This window comes from Pteropus alecto, unplaced genomic scaffold (assembly GCF_000325575.1).
Source record: "Pteropus alecto unplaced genomic scaffold, ASM32557v1 scaffold22, whole genome shotgun sequence".
Lineage (NCBI taxonomy): Eukaryota > Metazoa > Chordata > Mammalia > Chiroptera > Pteropodidae > Pteropus > Pteropus alecto.
In genome coordinates, this window is record NW_006434839.1 from 12,785,776 (window position 1) to 12,805,938 (window position 20,163).

The 20,163-nt window shown below is 31.5% G+C and overlaps 2 pseudogenes; both read left to right on the forward strand.

Moving 5' to 3' along the window:
* The first annotated feature begins 9,137 nt into the window (after positions 1-9,137).
* LOC112478875 lies at positions 9,138-9,256 on the forward strand (annotated as a pseudogene).
* Positions 9,257-11,143: 1,887 nt separating this feature from the next.
* Positions 11,144-11,263, forward strand: LOC112478795 (annotated as a pseudogene).
* Positions 11,264-20,163: the final 8,900 nt, after the last annotated feature.

Sequence of the window (20,163 nt, forward strand, 5' to 3'; positions counted from 1 at the left end):
TCTACTGTCATTGCTCCAGCTCTTCAAAGAATGTTATCATTTTTACTCTATTGTTCTTTTTAGACTTTAGCTGACAATAATCCTCTCAACACACTAAGTATAGAAAATTCATATTTTTAAACCAATGTATAATGTGGTATTGGTTATGTTATCATTTATTTCCTCTATTTCAGTTCTTGAAATATTAACTTAAGGACACCTATTTAGATTAAAAAAAAAACAAAAACAAACCTTACTGCAGAAGTGCCAACCTGTTAAGAGCCTCTCAGCTAAGCACATCTAGAGCATATCATACTTTCCTGTACCCTAGGATGGATATCTTTATATAAGGCAAAATTAATACTTCTCAAAGCATAAAAGTATCGAGAAGTTAAAAAACTAATTTTTTCATTATAATAAGATAATAGAAACTGCTGTGGAAAATTTTAGATAGTTATAATTATATATTTGATGTGTAAATTATTTTTTAGAAATAGAGAACTTTTGTAATCAAGCATTTGTAATCTATAACTGGTCTATTAATCTCAGTAACAACATTCTTTCAAAGAGACTTCATAAAAAATGTGCTGTTCAAGTTTTCTATAATGAGTTTTTTTCAAACAGAATTAAGCTAAAGGGGAAAACAGTCTTTCCCCAAAATTTTACAAAGGCAGAAAAATAGAAATCATCAGAACTTCTGAGAAATGTGTTTTAGAAACAAATTCTAATTGGACACATTCAGAAGCTAGAGGTGATTATAAAAGACAAAGGGTCATTTAATATGGGAATTGAACTTCAGAGTAGCTTGAGTTGAAAATATAAACTTAAAGTTGATTTTATACTAAAAGTATAAACTAAAAGGCTGAGGTAGAAAGCCTAAAATTCCAGAAGTTTTCAAGTTAAGCAATGTTCTAGTTATATTTGCATACACTGCATATCTATCAGACTACCATACTTGCTATGGCAATAATAAAAAGATTATTCACTCATGCCGACCCTATGCAGTGAGAAGGTAGTCTCTGCTCCCTTGTTCCTATCTTCATGCCTCCCCAAAAGGTGATTATGCTAATCTAACTATAGAACATTAATTGGGCAGTGTTTACAACTGGAGCCATGGTTCGTTCATCTCACACCTGTTAGAATGGCTATAATCAACAGGACAAGTAATAATAAATGCTGGAGAGGACATGGAGAAAAAAAAAACCCTTGTACGCTGCTGATGGGACTGCAAATTGGTACAGCCACTATGGAAAACAGTATGGAGGTTCCTCAAAAAACTAAGAATGGATCTACCATATGATCCAGCAATCTCTCTACTAAGTATTTACCCGAAAGACTTGAAAACTCATATCCGAAAAGATATTTGCACACCGATGTTCATAGCAGCATTATTCACCGTAGCCAGGACATGGAAGCAACCAAAGTGTCCTATGATAGATGATTGGCTAAAAAAGCTGTGGTTCATATATATAACAGAATGTTACTCAGTCATAAGAAGAGATGAAATACTGCCATTTGCAACAACATGGATGGACCTTGAAATAATCACGCTAAGTGAAATAAGCCAGACAGAAAAAGTTGAAAATCACATGGTATCACTTATATGTGGGATATAAACCTAAAAGCAACAAAGGAACATGACAAACAAACAGAGACTCGTGGTTACCAAAGGGTAAGGGAAGGGGGGAGGTAGGTGGAGCAAAAGGGGTCAAATACGTGGTGACAGAATGAAATCTAACTATGGGAGGTGAACACACAGTGTAAACATATATATACCTTACTGTTAAAGTGTACAGCTGAAACTTACTGGATTTCATTAACCAATGTCACCATAAAAAAATAAAAAAGAAGTAAAAAATAATAAACTTAAAAAAATAAATTAATTAAAAAAATAAAAGTAAAGCACACATGCTCTGAGATATTTCACTCCTTCTGCCGGCATATGGCCAGTGGACATGGCAATGCCACCAACAGGCACTGTCATCATGCTTAGGCCTCTTTCTTTCTTACCATAGATGTAAACAGCTAGAGGGTAGTAAGACTGATCATATGGGTTTAATCTTTAAGGAGAACAAACTTTTACCACCCCAAAACTGTGCCTTCTGGGATATTGATTTTAAGCTGATTATTAAGAAATAAAAAATTTAGAAAGAAATTTTGCCCCTCCTCCTCTCCTGCCTAAGAGATTCAAATGGAAAACCCTGCTCCAGAAAGGGAATCTTTATGTATTTATGTATGTATGTATTTTATTCATTCATTCATTCATTCATTCATTCAGTAAATGAAATGAGGTGACGCTGGTTAATAAAATCATACAGGTTTTAAGTGTACGAGTCTCTAACACATCATCTGTACATTGCATTGTGTTCACCACCCAAAGTCAAATCTCCTTCCATCACCATATATTTGACTTCCTTTTCTCTTATCTACCTCCTCCACTCCCTCCACAGAAGATAATCTTAACATGTTCACCTTAGCATTAGATAGGATGCTCCAGGCTGAGGCCTGGTAGCTGTATTGCCCCCAATATGTCCCATAGAATTAGTAGCCTGGCAAGAATTTGCCTGCTACTTGTGTTCTACTGCTCCACAGCTACCTATAAATTGCCTATTTCCTTCAAAATCTTAGACCCTTGCCTCCTTTCACCTTTTTCCATAATGGTATTTAAATCTCAAATGCCCAACGTGTTTGAGGTCTCATGTTTTATAGCGCCACTGGCATAAATCTGTAATAAACTTTGTGTGTTTTCTCTCGTTAATCTAGCTCTGTTAATTTGATTATTAGCCCAGCTAGAAGAACTTAGCAGGTGGAAGGGAAAGTATTTTTTTGCCCCCACAATATCATAGGCAGAAAAATGCACATCCTTCTAAGTTTTATCAGAACCACGTTAAGAAATATTTGTCAATAATCCCTAAACAAATATTTTAATTTTTATGTCATTTTGCCATTGCTTCTTGTGTTTCTAACAGAATTTATTTATTTATTCTTTCTCATAATTTTTCTCATGAAAGTTTCAAATTTTTAAAAACATTTCAAGAATATTATATATATTCATACTCTCCATTTATATTCACCAATTGTTAATATTTTGCCTCATTTGTTTTAAACTCCTTTCTCTGTTTCTCTCTATCTATCCTTGTCTCTAAATGAATGGCTGAATGGACGGATGGATGGATGGATGGATAGACGGACAGATTAACTTTAGATAGATTCAGACAGGTAATAGATAGATAGATGATAGATAGATAGATAGATAGATAGATAGATAGATAGATAGATAGATAGATGATAGACAGATACACAAACGCATACAATTATTTTTTCTGAATCACTTCAAGTTAATTGCTAACATTATGATACCTCACCCTAAACACTTCAGCATATATTTCATGAGTTGAAGGCTATTCCATGAGAGTGGCAAGAGATGAATAAAATATTACACTTTTAAAGCTGAAGAGGAATATCTTCAAAGGTCATTATATCCATTGCTGTTATTTTGCAGATTAAAAAACTGAGGCAGACAAAGGTGATTTGGTTTGCTGAAAGTGACACAGCCAGTTTGTTACAGAATTGGAACTTCTGATTCTCAAATCAGTGCTCTGGTATCTTCACCTAATAATGACTACATAAAAGATTGAAAAATAATATCAATTAACTCTGGATATCAATAAGCTACAACATGCTGATTAAAATACTGTGACATTGTGCTACCTTCTTAATGATAAACTCTTAGGCAACTAGCTAGACAAATTATGCCACATAATTCATGAATCCTTGTGATTAGAACATGACTCTGGGACTCAGATACATTAAAAGCACTCCAATCACAAAATTACATTGCTTCTAATATTCTTCCCATGGATGGCTTTGCTTTAGAAGTTTAGAAGGTATATACTGCTGGTAAATTTCTTCAAATAGTACCAGATATCTTCATTCTAGACAAAAGTTCTTAAAAAGTGGAAAAGTTCTTAAAAAGTAAAACCCACTGTGCTCTGTGTTTTCTATCTTTCTACACATTGAATATCTAAGAAGTTCGCAATGTTGGAAGATGTCTTGAGCATTTTAATACATTTGATAAAGATGAGACATACTTTCAGGTTTTACTGAGTCGCCATATAAACAGAGTAACATTGAGAGAGACCTTTATAGGGGCACAGAAAGAGATGACAACTTTATAGTTTTGGTTAGATGAACAAGATCATCAAAATCTAGTATGCACATGACATTTAGTTAAAATTTTCTTCAAAAATTACTTTCCATCCAAGTAATGTGTGTTTGACTTTCTATGCATAAAGAAAATATAAGTCTCCAAAGAGGTAGTTTTTTAAGTTACACTTAGATGTCTTAGGAATGATTACCCCTGCCATGATCTCCCTCACACATTCAAGGCACTTAATATAGAATGAGAATGTGACTTGAGATACCAGCTCCTGAAGAGACTTTGCTTCCTATACATAAGACCTTAGACAGTAAGTAAATGAATGATGGTGCTTATGGCTGCATTCAACTCTGGATATAAATCCATATTTAGAGAAAAAAGGTTCTGGTTGGTAAAGCACTAGTGGGGAAAGAGCTAACATATATTTCTATTTGCCAGACGGTTCTGTCAATATTGCATATTTTTAAAATAACTATATTATATTAGCAGAGTAGAGAATAAAAAAGTAATTTATCTACTTTAGTATCTTTAATGTAGAATGATGGTTACTAAGTTTCTGAGATTCATTATTCATCTAGTTACCACTGCCAAGGAGTCCTGGTCCCCCCACTTCATCCTCAAGGCATGCCTTAACTCTTTCTGGAATGTTAACCTCCACTGCTATTAACATTTACTTTAATACTCACACTTTGCATATGTCTGATAAAGGTATTTCTTAAAGCTCTATTTGTGATTATTCAAATTCCTGGATTCACATTAAAAGTCAAACAGATTCAGGCTCTGCTCTGAGATTTTTTTCCTCTATAGATAATTATTTGCCCCTAAATAAATAAAGGTAAATTATTAATTTTCAGAATATTAATATTTAGAATGAAAGAATATTTTGGCTCCAAATACACCACTAAACAAAAAATATTTTACGATGCTGACTCAGTAAAAGAAATGATCTGATTTACCGAACTTGATCTATAAAAAAAAAAGTAGATATAACAGTAATAGTAGTTATTTTCTTCTGCATGGAACTGCCTTCTTTCTTTCCTTCCTTGCCCTTCCTTTCCTTTCCTGTCTTTCAACAAATAGCACTGACTCTTCTATAGTCAGTGGAATGGGATTATAGCAATAAAAAAAGAGACAACATTCTACACTTATGAAACTTACATCTTACCGTGGAACATGGACAATAAGCAAGTAAACAGATATACATATAAGTGACATAACTATGAGATGAGAAAAGTTTTAGAAAAGAAATAAAGAAGGTAAAATGATGTGATAGAGAATAACTGGTAGAGCTCAACTTTGGTTAAGGCGATCAGGAAAGGACACTCCGAACAAATGATATTGGAAATGTGTCTGAAGGATAAGGAGGAGCCACTCTGGAAAACTATAAACCGTGCATTCAAGGCAGAAGGAGCAGGAACGACAGTGAGAATTCAAAAGGCTTGCGTATTCCACAAAGAGCAGACAGCCATTGTGCCAGTGGTATGCTAGTAATTATAAATGTTTAACAAACAGCTCTCTGAAAAAAAAAAAAAAACAAAAAAAAAACAAAAAAACAGTACACTCACAGACACACATACACATAAAACATTCATTATAAAATTTTACTTATGTAAAGGATATGTAGAAAACAATTTACAAATAATAGATATATAACATGGCTTATTATAAATTCTATATAACCAACTGACTCTCACAATTCTTTCATTGATGTTTTTGTAGGAAATCTTATATCCGTGTGCAATCCATGATTGCAACTGATGAATAAGTTTAGTTCTGACATGAATGTTGGCTGATATTTTCATTTATGCGACCAATTAAAATGAAAACGAAACAACACAAATGTATGTCAGAACTTCACCGGAAGTCAATGACATGAACTGCCTCTTCGATGAATCGGCTTAGTAGTTGTCAAGTAATGAAAGAATATTTCCTCAATTTATTGTTCTTCTCACAAATTGCTACAGTCATGATTTCAATTTAATCATTCTAAACATTTTCTCCCTCACTTTCTTATGTCCAAACGATAAACAAAACGATAAATCTACTGCTGGTTTATAGTGTTTGCTAATTTATATCGTGTAAATACTCCCACCATGGACAATTTCCAGCTATTAATATTGCACCACTGAACATGGGACATACAAATACACAGTATTTCCACTATACAGATACAATAAACATAACCTCAAACACACAGATAAGAGTAAAATGTGGAAAAAATAATTAGGATATGGTAAAATTTAAGTATTTATTAACTTTGCTTTTAATATAATTTAATTGTAACTTTATTTAATTTGTATTTAATAATGGCTGTGTTTAACAGCCAGCTCAAAAAATTCCTGAAAATACAACAAACAGCACTGTGCAATATGAGCTGGAATGAGCCAATTCCATCACATCACTAAATCAGGGCTATATGATAGGTGTAGGCTTTGGGACTGCAGCTGTCAGTATTACATCTCCCCTGTTAGTACTCTATCCTGAGACCCAATCTGCTTCTCTGCCCTAACCCCACAGGGATAAGAAAAGAAGGTACCTGACCAGCCATGCCATAGTTCACAGAAAGCCACTGAAATCACATCCATCCCCAAGAGAAGAACTCTAGGATCCAAGAGACAGTTTTCCCAGTTCAGTGGTCAGAGAACAGCTTGCAGATAATTGGCACATTTTCTATATTTCTTCTTGGTACATATTCCCAAATTCCTGAAGTTAAACCGTGCTTCCTGTGATTAAACCACATAAGTGGATTTATCTCTTTCTTAGTTCTGCAAGTAGTCCACAAGCTTCTAAAGGTCAGAAATTTGTTGCTACAGTACTTGGTGTAGAACTAAATAATCTAGTTGGGTATTATGCACATAAAAGGTAATCAATAAACTCTAATAAAGAAAGTAAAAAGGTCTTGGGCAATTTTAAGTTGCTCTCCCTTCAGTACAGATCTTTGCCTCCGCTTTTATCACGAATCCTACTGTTGAAGTATCTGCAATTTTTGGTAGTTAAAAGGAACTGTGTTTCTCTCAGGTCAAGGAAAACAAATGCTTTCAGGCACATCCACTGGTGGTACAAATCCTTAAAATTAATTTTTTAGAATCCTGAGGTTTAATGCATCAATATGGCTTCTAGGCTAATTATAACAGATTCCCCTCTTTTTAATATAAATGTTTGTATACTGTAGATAACAGCAAAATATTTTAAGATTATAAAAATCTTTAAAAAATATGGATAATAAGTATATAGGCTTAAATGTAGCTTTGTTTATTCTCAAACTAGTCATATTTTTTATTCTGATAATGTAATCATGAATCTACTTATTCCATCATTTGTTGTTATAGAACTTCTAGCTCTTTCATTTACACATACGCTAAATACATTTAATATAAAGACAGAATCTTGAATTATAGTGTTGTACAGTATGCACACTAGGTGCTGGGTAAATGCTTATGGAATGATTATGTTGTCTAAATTCCAATCCCACACCCTACATACAAAATCATTCATAGACAACATACCCTAATCACCCTGGACTATTTTACTCATGGCAAAACATACTGATGTGCTAGTTTCAGAAAAAAAAAAATAAGAAAATACCATTTCCATCCTATGTTAGAGTAAAACACATGTTCAAATAGCACCTTATTGATTTGTTAATGATGATCCACCTTGTAGTACAGATCTACCATTGCTGCTAGGGAAGAATGTTTGCTTTATATATTTCTCTGGTTTTAAGATTCTCCACAACCTTTAAAATTTGTCTGAAAACTATTCCAGATTTGTTTTTGATTATGATATCACTCTTAATTTCAAACAGATATGAAAATAATTGCTTATTTCAATGGCTTATTTAAAGTATTACAATTCAATAGCTTCTTTCATTCCATTCATTTTTAACATAACCTGTCACAGATGTTTTGTTTATAATGTGCATAAAGCTTATTATTCATATTTTTTAAAGATTTAGGTATTTTCTTAAAGTTTTAATGGTTATTATTAAAATAGAAAATTGGTCAAAATGTGTATGCAGCCGAATTTTCAAAACATTTTTAATAGATACATAACATTATAACAGACTCAATTTATTCATCTCCTTGGTGAGTCACCTCAAATTAGTCATATTTCATCTAGTGATAATTATAAATTTGGGAAATTAGCTACATTTATGTGATTAATTAACTATAGTAAGTTATAAGTATGCTGAAAATGGCAAAAACTATTGAATATGAATAAAACATCTATGTGCTTGACAATTTGTAACAATGTATTTCAAACTTTAACAAATAAAATGAAATAAACATACGTAGAACGTCTATGTTTGTGTAGACAAATAAAATGTATCTGCATCTTCTTGAAATTGTTGAATGTAAAATTTTAAAATTAAAATAAGGTAATTTTTTTAGTTTTTACGTTGAAGTGACATAATTATTTTTACGAACAAAAATATTTTTATGATGGCTCTTTTTATATGGTAAAAAATTTCTAAACAATGCTTCCTTATGCATTGATTAGTTAATATTAATAGAATATGCAGCATAGAGGTGCTAGCAAAAGTGTTTCCTTTAGAAGATTAAAAATTCCTTAAAAGTGTGAGTTCAAATGGCATTTAAATTTGAATGACTACACATTTATGTTAATACCAGCCTCATTCAGGTTTAATTATATAAATAAAACCAGGAAAACAGATCAATTAAACAATAAAAAAATCAGCTTTCCTAAAATTATTACAAAATTGGAATGTCAGCCGTCAAATAGAATTGAAAATACTGATATGAGCTTGTTTACAGACAATTTTTCATGTTTAAAATAGTTTTAAGTAAAAAAAAAATTGTAGCTTGTATCCATCAAACCCATGTTTGAGAGACAAACCAATATTATCAAAAAGAGTCCTTAGATTATCAGACGAAGAAATGGTTTGATGATAACATTTATTTTTTAAAAGACATTGATGTATGGCAGAAATCATCCTTTTAATATATTAGTGAAATGTTGATAATATTAAAAAATTCTAGTCTATGGCCATGCCACCCTGAACAAGCCCGATCCCATCTGATCTTGGAAGCTAAGCAGGGTCGGGCCTGGTTAGTACTTAGATGAAAGACCACCTAGGAAGACCAGGTGCTGTTGGCGTAAAAAATGAAAAATAAGGGATTGTAAGCTGACAAGGTCCTTACAACCTATGAGGTCAACCAAGGATTGCTTCGCCTAAAAATATATATATTTTTATATATATTCTACCTTACCTATATATTATTCTATATATTCTATATGTAGAATATACCCTACCTATATATTACCTATATATTATTCTATATATTCTATGGAATACCCTACCTATATATTATTATAATATATAGAATACCCTACCTATATATTATTCTATATATTCTCTCTATATAGAATACATATATATTCTACCTTACCATTTTTATTTAAATCACTAGAAATGTCTTCCTATTTATTCTAACTATATTAAAATGCACTGAGTTTACCTATTTATATTAATGTAGCATATCTGCTTTATAACAGAAATTGCTTTATATCTAATTCTGGTGGTTCCTGAAGTAGTTCAGGCTCTTAGTGAAGACCCTCAGGAATAATTGTCCACACCACAAAACCATTATGCCATTCAGTATGTTTAACAAGACACATGAGTAGAATATCAATGATGCACAAAATCAGTGTTGTGATCTGTTAGGGAAATTAGTCTAGTAACTCACCAGATAATGCATATCTCCAGATAGCACTATCTATCTAAATAGTAAATACTTGCTGTACCTTATTGATATTTACAGTAATAAACATTGGATTCTCTGATTCCGTTTTGTTTTCTGATGTATATATACATTAGGTAAATCAACACTAAATGACATATGGCCAGTCATGAATGAAAATAATGAAATTGGAGGCAATACTTTTTAACAACTTAAAAATCACCTTCCAACACAGCAGTGATTTTTCTTGCTAGTATTTTCAAGACCTCCAACCACTCCTGTTTTAAGCTATTTTCTTTAGGACTTCATTATGTTTCTTGGGAGACTATTTCACACTCTATTAGTTACAGTCAATTTCATCGCATTATTGGAAGTATAAACACCCACAGTTCTTTGCACCTCTTGAAAGCACATTTCTTCCTTCTTGGTATTTAATAACCTATAGTCTGGCACTTGAATTAGAGAATAATTTTACCTCTTCTGCAATATGACTTTAAGTGAAGAAAATTCTATTTGTCAATTTTGAATTTCATATTATATGAAAATAAGTTTCATATCTATTTTACATCAGAAAAACTGTCCAAAACTTAGCAATTAGGCAAATAATTTGGAACACAGATTCTTTCAATATTATCAATAGAAAAAAAGCTATCCAAAGATTGTCTAGGATAATGTGTTTAGTTCACTTTATTATTTATTATTAAAGGGCCCCGATTTAATAAACTGACGTTAATTTGTACATTCTGTCCAATATAGATTAAAATAATTTGTCTGCTAGAACAAGTAACTCCAAAGATTTATGATCTATTGGATATTAAAGAGCATTATATCCAACTCAGAAATCTCATCCTAAATTTTCTTTGACAAATCACCTACAAATACACTAAGTTCTTAAGTGCTCTTTGAACAAATCATATCTCCTGGTCCCTTCACTAATTAATAAGTTAAATAAAATGTTTGATTTGTGTTTATTTTACATTTGCCTGAAAGTCATGATCTCTTTTTCAAGTTATGCTTTAAACTATGCAATGATTAAAATCTCTCCAAGAAATATGAGCAATAAGTAAAAGACAGAACCTACCCAGATTCTTGCTAAGAAATTCAAACACTGGACCAAGGCTATATTATTAGAATTGCAGCAGGAAAAGCCTGATTGAATTTATCTGCAATACATCTTACTCTTTCTTAGTCATTGTCCTTCATGTCATTTACAGTTGATACTGTGTCAAATGAATGTCTAAAATAAAATCTATTATTTCAGGAAAGTGATGAAATGTAGGAACTCATTAAAATCATTTCCATAGTCTATGGCCATGTTACCCTGAACAAGCCCAATCCCATCTGATCTCGGAAGGTAAGCAGGGTCAGGCCTGGTTAGTACTTGGATGAGAGACCACCTAAGAAGACCCAGATGCTGTAAGCATAAGAAATAAATTAAAAAATAAGAGATTGTAAGCTGACAAGATCCTCGCAATCTATGAGGTCAACCAAGGGTTGCCTCGCCTAAAAAAAAAATCATTTCCACAATAATTTATGTATATTTGATTTCAATGTGTATCACATATCAGTTCTAACTTACTTGTTATTTAATAAACCTCCATATGCAATATTCAAGAATTTGTTAACCTATATCCTCAGATAGACATTTATAAGTACACATATCAAGATGGTTTCCACTTTTTAAGAACAGCATACTAATCTCCACTTCTACAAAAAAAAGTGTTTTTAATACAGCAAGGAAACATAGATTGTTGTAAACTAGGCTTGATTGGATGCCATTTGTCTGTTCGAAAATATTACTTTTTGTGGTAAGAAACAAAAAAGTGAAGAAAAGTATAAAGTATGCATTAACAGGTGGAATGAGGTAAAGAGTGAAACATAAAGCAGTAAAAAGTAGACTACACAAAGTAATTAAGTTAATAATTATGTCCAATACTTGCCACAAATATAGCAAACATAAAATTGTACTGAGCTCCAGAAGAAAATGTGAAGTGTTGAAAACTGAAAAGTATCACTTGCCCTGAACTCATCAAAGTAAAATTAGAAATATCCATTCATAGCATTAGAAATATTTACCAATATATCTTATTTTGCCTAGAATTAGTTGCTCAGGTGCTCAAAATTTGCCCAGATATTAATTGATGACTTAAACATTATTTTTAGACCCCCTCAGTAAAATTGTATACATTTAGATTGTTTGAGATTGAAAAAAATTAAAGAAAGACTATTTATTTGACTTTTGCCTGGATGCTGCTTCAGAGAAATCATTTCCAGATGCCTGGAGACATAAAATACACTAAAGGATATTATCTTAATTCCATTTTAGAGGTAGATGGATCAGAAGTAAATAAAAGCCATTTCCTTCAGCCAGTTTCCCAATGCCAACTGGCCGGCCAACCCACAAAAATGAGTCTCATAATTAATAAGCCTTTTAGAAATAAGTCAACAAATAAGGCTCTCGCTCACTCTCAATTCTCCAAATATATTGGATTTCTGTGACTAAAATATCTAGCAAGCTGGTTTAATTGCATTTTAGGTCCTCAATTATCTCATGCAGATGATTTAATACAGAAATGATATTCTTCTCCAAGCAACATAAATGCATTAGAAATGTTCTAATTCTTCTCCAAGTAACATAAATGCAGCTGAACAAAAATTTTCCTAGAAATGCTTGAAAAACTCTTTTTCTCTGTGTGCTACAAATGTCAGATGTACCATGAATTGTTTGATAGTATTAGATATTAGGGAACAGGGTTAATTTCATGCAAACTATGATTATAAAAAAATGTGAAGAGAAATCAAAGTTTAACGGAGTTGAAAATTATATAAAACTAGAAAAGATCTTAAGCCTAAGAGTTTATGAGTACTCTATAAAAATAATACCCATCTTCTTTTCTTGATAAGCTTAATTTTTAATAAATTTCTTAGTAGAAAGTAGCATATACACAGAATTATACTCAAATCTTATGTGCAGAGTTCAAAGGGTTATCACAAACATACAATTGTGAGTACCACCAAAGTCAAGAAAAATATCATTAATACCACACCTTTCATGCCACTTTACAATCACTACTTATCATTCCTCTCCAAAGACAAACATTACCCTAAAGTATAATAGTCTTGATTAATTTTCCTGTTTTTGAACTTCAAATAAATGGAAGCATACAAATTGTATTTTGGGTCTGGTTTCTTTCTCTCAACATGTGTTTATGGAATCATCTATACTATTGTCACCACTAGTTATTTCATTTTTATTGTTATATAGTATGTGGATATATGAATACAGCACACTTTATCCATTCTATTATTGATGGGTATTTCATAGGTTTTATCTGGAGGTCTATTAAAAACAATGCTGCTCTGAACATTTTCATACATATCCTTTGATACACATGAACACATTTCTGTCAGGAATATATTTAGGAATGGAATTCTTAGGTTATAGAATATACATGTGTTAAAATTTAGAAGAGACTACTAAGTGGTTTTCCAAAATGATTTAACAATTTATAATCCTATCAGAAATGGGATCGTTCCACATGATTGGAAGATCTTGATATTATCAGTATTTTAAAAGTAAGCCATTATGGTTGATACGTGGGATATTATATTGAGGTTACACTTCCCTGATAAATAATGACAGTAAATGTCCTCTAATGTATTTATTGGCCATGTGAATATCTTCTTTTGTGAAGAGCTAGATCAGTCCTCTCATGTATTTTTCTAACATCTGTCTCAATTTTATTTATTTGTAGGAGATCTTTATAAATTGGACTTGAAACCTTTGACTGCTATTGCAAATATATTCATCTACTCAGTGGCTTGACTTTTTGCTATCTTATGTTATTTGATAAATAGAATTTCTTAATTTTAATAAAATATTACTAATAGTTTATTTTTAGTGTTTATATCCTATTTTATAATCTTTCATTTGAAAAATCTCTATTATCTTCAAGAAGCTTTATTTTTTACCATTAATATTTAGATATATAATCTACCTGAAGTTGAATTTTGTGTATAGTGTCAAGCAATGATTGAGGATTTCCCCCTTTTTTGTATATACATTTGGTCTAGCACTATTCACTGAGATAAACCATCTTTTCCTTAACATTCTTCAGTTACATCTTTATTATAAATCAAGAATCACTGTATATGTCTGTATCTGTTCCTGGACTCTGTTCTAATAGACCATTTATTGTTGTGCCAATTTTGCATTTAGCTTGAAAATACATATTGATATCCATATTTGTTCTATTTTAGGATGGTTCTAATTATTCTTTTTAAATTTTAATACAAATTTAGCCAAAGTGCAAATTTTCATAAACATACATGATCACAAGTGTGTAGCAAGAAAAGCAGGTAACTGCATATGAATTTATTTAAAAAGAGCCAGAAAGTTTAAAAGAGTATATATTGCCATCCCTATGCCTTATTTAACAGATAAGTTCCAATGACAGGCAACAAGCATCAAAAACAGATCACCTCATTTGGTTCCTTTATTCTCTGGTGAAAAATAAATATTCATGCCCATCACCTTGATCTGTTTCCCATCCATCCTTAGTGAATAACACTAAGTCCAAAGAGCACAAGTCCAAAGAGCAACATCAGATACACCAGATCCAGATTTTGGTCCTAAATTTGTCATTCCAAAATGTATAACTTGACAATTAATTGAATCTCAATGGATTTCATTTTTCTCAACAGTAAAATTAATGAGGTCAATTTCATATTTTCTAAAACCATTTACTTCTGTAAAATATATATATATTCCTTTAAAAGAATCATTGGCTTTCTTTTAAAGATTTTGTATTTAAGAGTTGCTGAATAAGGAGTTTCACTTCTTAGGATACTGAAACACACAAAAGAACAATGCTCCCATTCTAAAAAAAAAATAAAAGTGTGAGTAAACCACAACATTCAGGAGGTAGATGTCTTCAGCTTAGGTACAGGCTCAAGTCACTGAAGCACCAAAACAATTTATCAATCCAAAAGATGGTGGATGGCGGTAGTGCTATAATGCCATCATTTACTCTTGTCTCTTCACAACTTTTTATCTTGCTAATGAGAAACTACATCCAATTAGCCAAAATAAACAAGTGGAACTACATCAAACCACAAAGTTCTGCACAGCAAAGGAAACTATCAACAAATGAAAAGACAACCTACTGAATAGGAGAAGGTATTTTCAAATCATATTGGATAAAGGATTAATATTTTAAATATATAAAGAACTCATACAACTCAACGGCAAAAAAAAAAAAATCCAATTAAAAAATGGGCAGTAGATCTGTATGGGCACTTATACAAAGAAGACATAGATATGGCCAACATGTACATAAAATGATGCTCAGCATCACTAATCATCAATTCAAAACACGGTGAAATATCACTGTGCACATGTTAGCATGACTATTATTAAAAAGTAAAGAAATGACAAGTGTTGGTGAGAGTATGGAGAAAAAAAACCCTTGTGTATGGTTATGGGAATGTAAGTTGGTGCAGCTACTATGAAAAAAAGTATGGAGGTTTCTCAAGAAATTATAAATGGAACTACCATATGCTCTCAGAATTCCATCTCTGAGTACTTATAAAAAGAAAACAAAAACACTAACTTGAAAAGACTCCCATGGTCATAGTAAAATTACTTAACAATAACCAAGATATAGAAACAAGTATCCATTGATAGATGAATGGAAAAAGAAAATGTGAGATACAGACATATGCACGCACACGCGTGTGCGCACACACACACAGAGGAATGTTATTCAGTCATAAAAAGGAGTAAAATCTTGACATTTGCAAAGACATGGATGGATCTTAAGAGCATTATGCTAAGTGAAATAAGTCAGACAGACAAAGACAAATACCCATTTATATGTTCAATCTAAAACTAAAACAATAAAACTGAGCTCTTAGATACAAAGAACAGATTGGTAGTTGCCAGAGGCAATGGGTTTGGGGACGGAGAAATGGATAAAGGGAATCAAAGGGTACAAGCTTTCAGTTATAAAATAAATAAGTCATAACACAATTAACGGTGTAATTTGCAGTATGGTGAATGTAGTTCTTAACACTATATTGCATATTCGAAAGTTGCTAAGAGACTAGATCTTAAAAGTTCTCATCACAAGAAAAAATTTTGTAACTATATATGGTGACAGATGTTAACTAGGCTTATTGTGGTGATCATTCTCAAATATATACAAATATTGAATCATTGTATTGTACACTTGAAACTCATATAATACACATGTCAATTATACCTCAATGAAAAAAACACTACATCCAATTAATCTCGACCGAAGACATTCATATCTGAAAAACAAAGATAAAAGTTGGTAGTCTCTTAAAGGCATATGAAAATTCATATGTGTAGAGAAAAATAATCTAACAAGTATTTGAGTAAAATAAATTAATATCCAAATGTGTTTTTAAGAACTGTGTTTAAGTACATATTAAATAAGATATTTGCAAAAATGCAATTCAATGTTTTTAGAAATGTTTAATTTATTTCTGTTATTGAGAGTGGTTTTAAATTTCAGAGAATATTATTTTAACAAGACTATTTAAAAACATTGATAAAACATTTTAAAAATCACATGGAGAGTACTTATTCACTGAAACAATTGATCATATTTGTTGTGGCTTTACTGTTCTTTCTGTATAACTATATTGATTACCATCTCTGAGACTATGCACAAGGCTTTGATGAAGTGCATACTAAATATGCTACAATAATTGTTTGAAGGTTCTGTCAAATATCACTCTGTTTACTATACCACGCATCATCAATGTTATGATTTGTAGTAATAAAGTTATGCTATGCAATTTTTTTTGGAACATGCAGCATATGGTACCAGATGCCAAGGGCATACTAATTAATGAAAAATTTAGCACGTAGGTATTAGATCAGTGTAATGCATTTGCAGCCAAGGCTTAAGGTATAACCCACAAAGCAATTTGAAATGTTAAGATTAATGTTACAGAAAATTTAATATCCTTAACAGTAATATACAAACACAGTACTCAAATATATACTTAAGCAATAAGAATATAGAAAGTGTGCTATCTTTCCCTTTTAAATAGGAATTATGCTGAGAAAAAAACTGGACCTCACACCCTTTATCAAACATCTTTATCAAAAATATTTTTTGCATTTACTGATACTCTCAAGAATATAAGTGAGTAATAGAAACTGGTTGACAGCCAAAAGCCCTCCCAATCTTTCCTTCCTGCTCAAGCAGTCTTAATAACTAGCCAAATTACACAGTTCAATTTTTTATAATAAAAATGCTACCCTTTTACATTTCTATAGACTTTATACTTTTACAAATTATTTTGTGACGTAAAAGTTAACAGCATGAGTTCTGGAGACAGACTGAACAAATTCTCAAAGACAAGTTCCAAGTTTAGAACTTGTGATCTTTATGATCCTGGGAAAGTTATTGAAACTCTAATAGTTACAGTTTTCACTTTCGGTAGAAATTATTACAGTATTTACTTCAAAGAGCTGTTGGGAGATTAATTGAGACAACCTATGTGAAGCAGTTATCACTGTGCCTGCCCCATAAAAAACATTCAATAAATATAATAAATGATAATAATTATATAATTAAATTACTCTTCCAACAACTCAATGATGTAGTTATTACATTCATGATTACTGCAGATGAAAAAATTTGAATAAAGAATTTAAATGTTTTTCCAAAGGTTATGAAGTTGCAGAGTTGAAAATTGAAGCCAAGACCCCAAGCTCCAAATCTAGAGTTCCTCACTAGTTGATAAAGAGATAGACAAAAATGACTTATGTTTATTTGATGGAATATGTCAGATTCTTGGGACTATTTTATGTTTAGTGATTATTTTCAGCCTTAATTTTATGCTATTTAAGCATAACTAACACATTATCGTAAGAATAAACACTTCAAAATTCTTTCTGAATTGTCCGCAAATTGTAAATTCAGATGTACCACATTGCTGCATGAAAGCTGGGGGAAGACAGCTTCAGCTACATGCCCCATCTCATGGTAAATGTTCAAGTCATGATATGTACTTGAAGAGACTTGAGTAAACATGTTTGAGTAATCAGTGTTGCAAAATGCAAACCATTCTAAATAAAACTAAACACTACGACTATACACTTTAACCTCTAATCCTTCACTTTTGTAGGCCAATTCTTTGGACTGAAAAATACAAATCTTCTCCCACTTCGAAAACTGAAAACAATCAAAAAAGCTGCAAGAAAACAAAAGTTTATCCATGTTAGTTTTCTAGGAGAACCCCTCCCTATAGTTTGTAAGCAGCCTTGAACCTCTCGACTTCCTTAGCTGTCAACCTCATCTCTCACTTTACATACTCTTTCTCTATGCCCTTCAAAAATTTTAAACCCACAATTTCAGAAAAATAAAAGACATCTCCATGGGAATGTTGAAATCACCAGTGCGACCCACAGAGGAAAAATTGCTTGCTGAGGCAGGTTAAGGATTATTCTGAGAACTGTCTGGCAAATTGAAAGAATGAAGCCTAAGTGACCTACATCAAATGAGATATTAAAATATGTTTAATATACAAATCCAAAAGCATGACCACTAATAGAAATAAAACCATGTCATCCTTGTTAAAAACATGAAAATCATTAGCAGACTCCTTGACAATCCTATAAAAGTAAATTGAATCTAAAGAAGCAAATCTAATTTTGAAGGGGCATTACCAATGCTAAGACTCTTTTCTGAATGTATTTTTTATCTTGCGTGCATAAAATTTTTTTTCTTTTCCTATCTCCCTCCTCTACATTTTATTTTCTCTCATGTTTTGTGTAAAATATAAGATTATTTTATAAAACATTTTATATGCCAATTAATCTATGAGTTGTCTAGCCTGAATTCATGAAAAAAAATCTGAATTATATGTTTTCAGAATATGAGACTCCTGATATTTTTTGTCTCTATATAGTAGTCATCAAAATGGGAAATTCGGATAGGCTCTGAGAACAGTCATAGAAATAGTGATTGTCAATAAATTAATCATAAAGGTTTAAAAAACTAAAAGTAATCATTCTAAGGAGAATACAATTGACTTAGAATATCTCTAAATAAACAATGGGTGTATTAGCCAGGACTTACATTCAGTTGAGGAGGAAAAACAAAATGAGCTTTCTTAGATGTTCCATCAGACTTTTGTTTTCCAGCTTTATTGAGACATAACTGACAACAATGTAGTAGTTTTGGTATATAACATAATGATTTTGATATATGATATACTGTGAAATGATTACCACAATGTTTAGTTAACACATCCACAGCCTCACAGTTACAATTTTACTTTTCTTGAGACAAGACCTTTAAGATCTAATCTCTTAGTAATTTTCTGATATACAATACAGTACTATTAACTACAGTCATTATGCTGTGTGTTACACTCCCAAGATTTATTTATCTTATAAATGGAAGTCATCAGACTTTTACTTATATCTCATGCAAACCCTATTTATGGAAGAGAAACTGAGAGTCATAGTTGTTTACTGGGCATATTGCCATCCCCCAAAATACAGGCGTTCTGTTACTGAGAGAAAATGGTTAGCAGCCTCTTTCACAGGTTTTTAAACTAAAGCTGCCAATTGTCATGGAGCTTTGTCATGAACAAGATAAGTCGATAATGAGAAGCATTAGATATTTCATTTACTTTAAAGGAATCTATAGAATTTCCATTCTGGAAGCTTTAAAATTAGAACTTTTAGTAGATATGAAATTTCTTTAATTAAATTTATTTCCTCAGACATTTAATATGTTAAATTAATATATCAAATGTACAAAAGAATTAATCTCTATTGGTAAGAAAGCAAATAGCATATTATAAGGCAGAGTGGAATAAGGCTAAATAACAATAAGTAATTATCTTTGATCAAAAAAAGCTGTTCTGCCTGAGGAAATTAAAAAAAAAAAAGTTACACAATGAAAATGCACTTGGAGCTAAGTATTTACATAAGTTTAATAACTTTTTTTAGAGAATATATTTTTTTGCTTGACAAACTGACCCATTAGGTGATTTCAGTCTATTTTAAAGGCCTCTTCTTTACTCTTGACCATTCCTCAATCTAATATGACGAGCTCTCTACTCCCACTGTCCTACGCTCAGTGCTCAGTAATTCAGTTCATTTCAATATATATTTATTAAAACACTTGAGGATCATCTGATAAAAAGTCCAATGAATATTTCTACTTATACTCTTTCTCTTCAACATGTAGTACTATTAATTATCTTGTATTTTCATTCTTTATTCTTTCATTCTACAATTATTTATTGAATGTCTGAAAATCGTTGGGT